This window comes from Lotus japonicus, chromosome 1 (genome assembly GCF_012489685.1).
Source record: "Lotus japonicus ecotype B-129 chromosome 1, LjGifu_v1.2".
Taxonomy (NCBI): domain Eukaryota; kingdom Viridiplantae; phylum Streptophyta; class Magnoliopsida; order Fabales; family Fabaceae; genus Lotus; species Lotus japonicus.
The window spans coordinates 65,515,181-65,523,072 of NC_080041.1; the positions used below are offsets into that span (position 1 = coordinate 65,515,181).

The following is a 7,892-nucleotide window of genomic DNA, read 5'->3' on the forward strand; positions in this document are numbered from 1 at the left end:
ATCGCTTTATAGATGCTGTTGAAACAGGGAGTGCCAAAACAAGATGTATCAATATATCAACAAGTAGAAATATTGTTGTTTTCCAGTTTCAACTAATTTCTGTAAACTCGGATAAACTGTAAATTTTTTCTAAATTAGGATCTCGGGAAATATCTGAATGATAATGTCTCAGTTGGAACGGGAAATACCTTTTTTTAGCATAGAAAAATCATCTGCATAAAATTTCTCAACAAGAAGCTTACAGATTTTCTCATTATCAAATGATTTAAGATTTTCCTTAGGATCTAAAGCTGAACTAAGTATGAAAAGTTTCACAGCCTCTAGATTAAGTCTTATATTTAATTCAGATAGTTGCAAATCAATTGTAGATTAAATACATTTATTCTATAATGATATTCTATATCTTCATTTTGTTTCTACGACCATTACCCATAAAATAAAGGGCTTTCATGTCAAGAAATTCAACTTGATGTAACATTTTCTATATAAAAATATCTATAGTCGGTGACAATTTCAGAATTCTTGGGGGCGATGGCCTCGGCTAGCCCCTCACTAGATACGCCCCAGCGTACACTCCATACCTCTCATAATTCACAATGAATTATTGATCAGCTTTTTGCACATCTTCTTGCCTTACAAATAGAGCCAAGTAATATGAAGTTCCATCCCATACTTCAAATCTAGCCTTATATGTGCACTGTCTCTTTTAATAATGGTTTTACTATAACATTGAGTTATTGAACTGCTTTTCTTTTACATCTTCTTGCCTTATAAATAGACCCAACAATACTAATATAAGATTCCATACCTAAAATCTAGCTAGCTAGCAGTTCAGCAGTAAATTATGGAATTCCAAAATGGAGAACATGCTGCGAAACTGCTTCAAGCTCAAAGCCACATATGGAACCACATCTTGAGCTTCATAAACTCCATGACCCTTAAATGTGTAGTAGACTTTGTAATACCAGATCTCATTCACAACTATGGAAAACCCATTCCACTCTCACAACTCATTGCTTCATTGCCAATCCACCCATCTAAAACCTGTTGCGTCCCCCGCTTGATGCAAATCATGATCCATTCTGGATTCTTTTCTCAGCATAATGTCACCGAAAATGAGCTGGAAGTCGAGTATATGCTAACCGATACATCTATTCTACTGCTTAAGGATCACCCCTTCAGTGTGGCACCTTTCTTGCATGCCATGCTTGATCCAGTATTGAAGAGCCCATGGCATCAATTCTCAACCTGGTTCAAAAATGATGATCGTACGCCTTTCGAAACGACTCTTGGGATGATAATATGGGAATATGCTGACCGTCACCCCAAACTTAACAAGTTATTCAATGATGGTATGGCCAGCGATTCTCGGTTGATCACGAGTGTGATTGTTGAGAAGTGCAAGGGAATGTTTGATGGATTGAAGTCGTTGGTTGATGTTGGTGGAGGACTGGAGGTACAGGCACGGCGGCGAAGGCCCTTGCCGAATCATTCCCGCATTTGAAGTGCATCGTCTTCGATCTCCCACATGTTGTTGCTGGGTTGCAAGGAAGTGAGATCCTTGAATATGTTGGAGGGGACATGTTTACAGAAATTCCTCCTGCAGATGCCATTTTGTTGAAGGTAAAATATTAAACATAGTTCATATCATCTTAGCGTAATTTAGATCTCCAGTCTGTCTTCACTTGATTGTTATAATTTTAAGTTCCCAAATCGTATCTTATCATATATATATATATATATATATATATATATATATATATTACAACCGTTGCGGATTCACCACCTGGCTTGCCTGGGCCCTTGCCCAGGCTCAAAGGAAATAATTTTTTTTTTCTTTGGACCAGGTAAGCATTAGGGTCCAAAAAAAAGAAGAGAGAAAAGGTAAAATTGGGTGAAGGTGAAGCAGGGTGATTGGGTGAAGGAGGATGAGGGTAAGTGAACTGTGAAGAGGGTTGTGTGTGGGTGACGGTGAGTGAAGCAGGGGGAGCGGCCTGTGGGTGGTTTCTTCAAAATCGATTTTCTCTTCCAAAATCGGATCTGACCGAAGCTGGAAATCTTAGCTTCTGCATTCTTGTTCTTTCACTCTCTGCAACTCTCATCCACTTTTATTCTCTGCATGCACAATACTTTAGGTAGAAATTCCAGCATCAAGAAAGCTAATTGTCGTTGTTTGTTGCAGAAAGAAAAAAAAAAGAGAGGGAGGTGAATTGTGGGTTTTTTTTAAAGGGAATTGTGGTTTGTTGAAAAAGACAGATGTGGAGTATGGAAGGATTCTTTTTGGGTAAGCCAATAATATTATATATAATGCACTAGAAGTGCTAAAAAGAATAGATACAGATTCTGGTTCAAAGGAGAAGAAAAGAGAAAAAAACAGAATTGAGAAAGGAGTGGAAAAAACATGAACAACGAACACAGGGGAAGGACGGAGGTGGTTAGACAGCTTTGCAATGAATAAAAAGATAAGATACTTGTGGCTGGGATTGTTGGAGCTTAGTGGAGAGGTACAACTGTCATCATGTTTATTTTTCATTGTGTTTGTTTTTCTTTGTGTTTGTTTACAATATTTTTTTTTTAAAACTCAAAACAAACCAAACAAACGTTTATTTACAATACATTAAAAAAAACGTTTATTTACAATATTTAATAATTGTAATTTGTTTATTTCTCATTAAAAATAATTTCTCCAAGCATGTATATTAATTATAATATTTGTATCAATTTTCGTCATTACACACTCAAAATCAATTCTAATATCCAAACAAAATTCTCTTACAAGAATCTCGTTTCTCACAATGTATCTAAGCATAAATTAAATCACTCAAACTCACGTCTCACGTTTACCAGATCCAATTCTGGTCAGATCTAATCATGCTAACGTTAATCTAAACACACACTCAATTCTTTAGCCGCACACATACACGTTTGGCCTGAAGCCCTTAACCCACTTTCTTCTCCTTCCTTCGCCCGTTCGCCGGCCGCCGCCTGCTGATTGGTCGCCACCCGCAGCCACCATCCATTGCGGTTAAAAATATTGCCCAGGCTTCACAAAATTTCTGGTTCCGCCACTGATTACAAGAATGATACACTAACACCAAAACAGTGTAAATAACTCTTACATGCCCTGCGATTTTTTCCTGCCAGATTAAAAATCGTCACAAAAGTAGTGTATGTAGTGATTTGCACTGTTTCAATATTCACTTTTTTGCATATATTATTACATAAAAATATATGAGTGAGAAAGTTACGAATTTAAATATAGTTTTTAATTACCGTCAAAAAAAAAATATAGTTTTTAATTAATATGTCAATTGTGTTTGTAACATGGAATTGAAACTCAAATTAGTTAGTAAAACAATACTAACAGATCTCTTTAGTTTTGAACTTCTCTTGAGTTTATACCAAAGTTTACACGACTGGTAGGTTGTAGCTAGCAACACTAACATGAATCAATAGCAAAAAGTAACATATAATATTTTCCTTTTATAAGTCTGATTATTTCTTCTCCAATGACAAAGCAGTGGATATTGCATGACTGGAATGATGAGGAATGTCTGAACATACTGAAGAAATGTAAGGAAGCAATCAAGAACAAAGGCAAAGAAGGGAAGGTGATTATCATAGATATGGTGATGGACGAAGAGAACGGAGAGGATGAATCAGTGAAAACACAACTCTTCTTTGATATAATGATGATGGTGTTGCCTCATGGAAAAGAGAGAAACAAGAAAGAGTGGGTTCAGTTGATTTCCTCAGCTGGTTTCAATCACTACAAGATAACTCCTATTTTGGGGTTAAGGTCTGTCATTGAGATCTATCCATAGTAAAATCTAGTCAAAGGTGTTAGCATTAAGAATAGGCAAGCTTAAAAATGTTGTTTGTGTTTTAAACAGCAGCCATGCCCCCCTTATAGTAACCAATAAAATAACGCCTAGTGTACTTTTATTGCCATATCATGGCCACGTCATGTGTTTGCATTTGTAAGTTTAAGTTTCGAATTGTAGTCCCTATACTTTTACAATTTCACATTTTATTCCCGTAATTATTTAAATTATCTTTTATTTTATAATTTAGAAAATTCAAATATAATTTAACATAACATAATCAAAAATTCATTTGGTAAATATCATTTGCTGTTCCTTGTTCATCTTCTTCTTGGACCGCCAGCCTCCTTTGTTGTCGACGGCGTGGTTCACGTCCGCCACCGCTGCAGGACAATGGTCATCGTCATCGTTTCTTCCAGCCTCCGGCCTCCAGCCTCCCTTCTATCCTTTTTCTTCATCCGTCATCGTTTCATCCCTAAACCCTAGCATCAGTGCGACTTTCACACGCTGCGCTCTCGCCGTCTCAATGTCGTGTTGATTACGCAGCACCCGGAGACGCCCTGCACCCAGAAACGTCGCACCGCTCTCCACACCGCACCCCATTTGGTTTGACCACACCGCAGGTTTTGTCGGGACTAACGTGTCCGCCGTCCTGAACCGTCGCGACGATGGGGTGCTTGGAGTTGACTATTTCAGTGACTACCATGTCCCTTCTCTGAAGCAATCACGCCAGGCCCTTTTCCCCATCTTGGACCAATAAGTTAAAAATAAGCATGCTACCACTGAGACACGTATTCTTTTGAGTTTAATTCACACATTTATATTTATATTATGATTTTATACACAATAAAATGAATAAAAATGACAAGGTAGAAATTGAAATAGGTAGATATTTATACCAAGTAAACCTGCTTGAATAAAACTCAGAAGAAGTAAAATGGCAAAAAAATTGTTTAGTTACATATGGCAGGAATGAATAATAAAAGTAAAATTGAAAATTTAATCAAATCAATTGTTTATTCAGAAGCAATAGACTAGTCCCCAACCGTTCCTAAGGCCACAAAAAACGTAAACATATAATACACCATGTTCCAACCAGTTCCTGAGTCCACAATCCTGCACCACTGATGTATCTCGAAGCTGATTGTGAGTCAGAATCTGAGTCAGAATAACCTTGTACTTTTCATCTGCAGAATCTGAGTCAGAATCATCAATATCCTCAATTGAATTAACATCATCGTCACCCGCTTCAGTATCCTTAGGCATTCCTTCATACACATTCTTAAAGTACATCTCATCATCAGACAAATTAGTCATCTACATTACACAACAAACATCAAGCACACTAGAATACATGGCATAGCTGAACACAAAGTATATGTACAACGGATAGGAAAAGAATTCCAGAACTAACGCCAGATATTTGCCACTGTTATGTTAAAGAATTAACGATCAAGCTAATGTTACACCTAGAAGGCTAGCGTCTTGAGCTGGCATCAACCATGACACATTATTCTGGTCAACTTGTAAACATTGTTCCCCTAATGAAATTGGGGATTCAGTAAGTATTCTATGATGAAAAGTAATTCACAAATCCATACTTGTTAAGCTCCACTACATGTCAAAGCTTTTGTCTCCTATTTTAAAATATGTATAGGGTAGCACTTGTTGCGAAGGCAATACAGCTTTAATTAATTATATAATAGTGATAAGGAATTGAAAAATTTTCAAATTAAGAACTCTCAGCTAGAAAATCTCTGCAGAAAACTGAATTAAAATGGTATTGTTTGCATGCTAGTAGAAGATAACTTAATTAAAGATACGCACACCTAGAAAACACACATACAGCATTTATCTCATTCATGGCTTTCTTGACACGCTCATCTGGTTCAATATCCACAATAAGAGTCTGAACTATCTCATAGCCATAAGCTGACATAGCCTAGAAAATGAAAGAAAACAAATTATAGATGCACTACTCCTATTATCTAAATGCACAACACAAAAGAATAAACATAAAAAAGCAATAAGACCTTTTCTTATTCCTCAACTGCTTTTGCAATTTCATTCTTCTGCTCAAAAGCAGAATCCAGTTCCATCCATCTTCGGAACACTTGCCCTGATAACTGCAAGAGCAACATAAATATATCAGTTCCAATCCAAAAATGCACTGCAAGTGCTCACACAAACCCAAATTCTTTCTAATAGCATGTTTAGAAAACATAATCAATTCTGTGAAACTCTACCGGGCTAAAATCAATTCTAACTAGTAGAATCAATTCCATAGAATCAATTCTACTTGTCCCAACAAATAGTTCCTCAACTGAATTTCATAACATTATTACCCTAGAAAAACACATTTTTCATATAAGCAATTTAGTAGAATCAATTCTACCCAGAATCAACTAATCCAAACACACCCTACTAAGAAGATTGACAAATGACCCACCATCAAAAACATAGGCTTGAAACTGTGCCTTGGTATCACTGAGCTTGTAGTAAGCATCCACAGCCTTATCAGTGATCGGTACCGGATGGAAGCAACCACAGTAACAAAAACATTGGCCTATCAAAAAAAAAAAAAAAAAAAAAGTAACAAAAACATTGTCCTAATAACGGGGGTGCAATAAACCAAAATCATTGATCAAGATTCTTAAGGAACAACAAAGAATGGAATCAATTTGAAGAATGAAAGAAATGAAACCTTGGTTTTGGTTTCGCAAAAAACATCAAGCTGCTTCACACGCAGAGAAAGGGAACCAGAAATCTGACTGTCAATACACCAGGGACACAGTGGCAACCAGGCTGAAGAACATTGTCGAACTTTCCGAAAACCTCCTTGAATGCCACGCTTGACTGGTCGACCTGCACACAACCCAATGTCTGCCCCAAGGAAGGTTCACAGAGAAGAGATGAAGGAAATTTGAGAGATGATGACGATGATGATGAAAATGGGAATTGAAGAAGAGAAGAAGGAGGCGCGACAGGTGCGGCGGTCATGGACAACGGCGGTGATGAACAGGAGCGGCGTTGATGGTTGAAGTTGCAGAGATGGGAAATTTTGATTTTAGGGTTCTGAAAGATTATCCCCAAATTTAGATTTTTCAGATTTAGTAATTTTTGGCTAATTAAATTAAGGCTTAAATATGTTGGAGGTCCCTCTAAAATAGGGGTCCTTTGGTTAAGGCCCCTACAAAATATTTTGGGTGGAATAAGCCCCAAATGTGAAAATAATATATAGTGATAAGCCCCTGCCGTGAGGTTCCGTTTAATTTTTGATGATTCTGCAAACGGCGCTGACGTGGATTATATTTTTTGAAAATAATTAGGGTGCCACGTAAGTAAATTAGGGTTGAAAAGAATAAAAAAATAAAAACTCAAAAGTAAAAAACCCAAGTAAAATCCCCAAACGTACTTGGGTTTTTATTTTATTTTTATTTTTTTCAACCCTCATTTACTTATGTGGCACCCTCTTTAATTGAATAATTTTCACAAAATATAAACCACGTCAGCGTCGTTTGCAGAATCATCAGAAATTAAACGGAACCTCACGGCAGGGGCTTATCACTATATATTATTTTCACATTAGGGGCTTATTCCACCCAAAATCTTTTGTAGGGGCCTTAACCAAAGGACCCCTATTTTAGAGGGACCTCCAACATATTTAAGCCTTAAATTAATAATTGATTAAAAGGAAATTATCTATTATTATATTAATTCATATAGTTGGGGGACTAAACTCTGATTTTTATTAAGTTGAGATGATATGGCACCCACTTACCACATGGCTTGCACTGATTGGATAAAACACAAACAGCATTCCTGCCCCCCCCCCTAAAAAACCATCGTGTAAAAGTCTGCCTTAAGAATATTGCTCTTATCAAATGGTATTCATTGTCGTTTTAATGCTTTTATCAACGGGTAGTAATTGTTGATTACTAATAACTCATATGTTATGCAATGCTCCCACTCTGTTTTTTCCCTTTCCTAATATAATGCAGCCCAATAACATGTCTCCTCATTTCTATTTCAGAGTAATTTTTGTGTGTGCACACCAACACTTTATAT

General features: G+C 36.7%; 2 pseudogenes; one reads left to right on the forward strand and one right to left on the reverse strand.

Moving 5' to 3' along the window:
* Positions 1 to 698: 698 nt before the first annotated feature.
* On the forward strand, positions 699 to 4,045 carry LOC130739470 (trans-resveratrol di-O-methyltransferase-like; annotated as a pseudogene).
* A 651-nt stretch (positions 4,046 to 4,696) lies between these two features.
* LOC130739478 (hypersensitive-induced response protein 2-like) lies at positions 4,697 to 6,937 on the reverse strand (annotated as a pseudogene).
* Between the last annotated feature and the right edge of the window lie 955 nt (positions 6,938 to 7,892).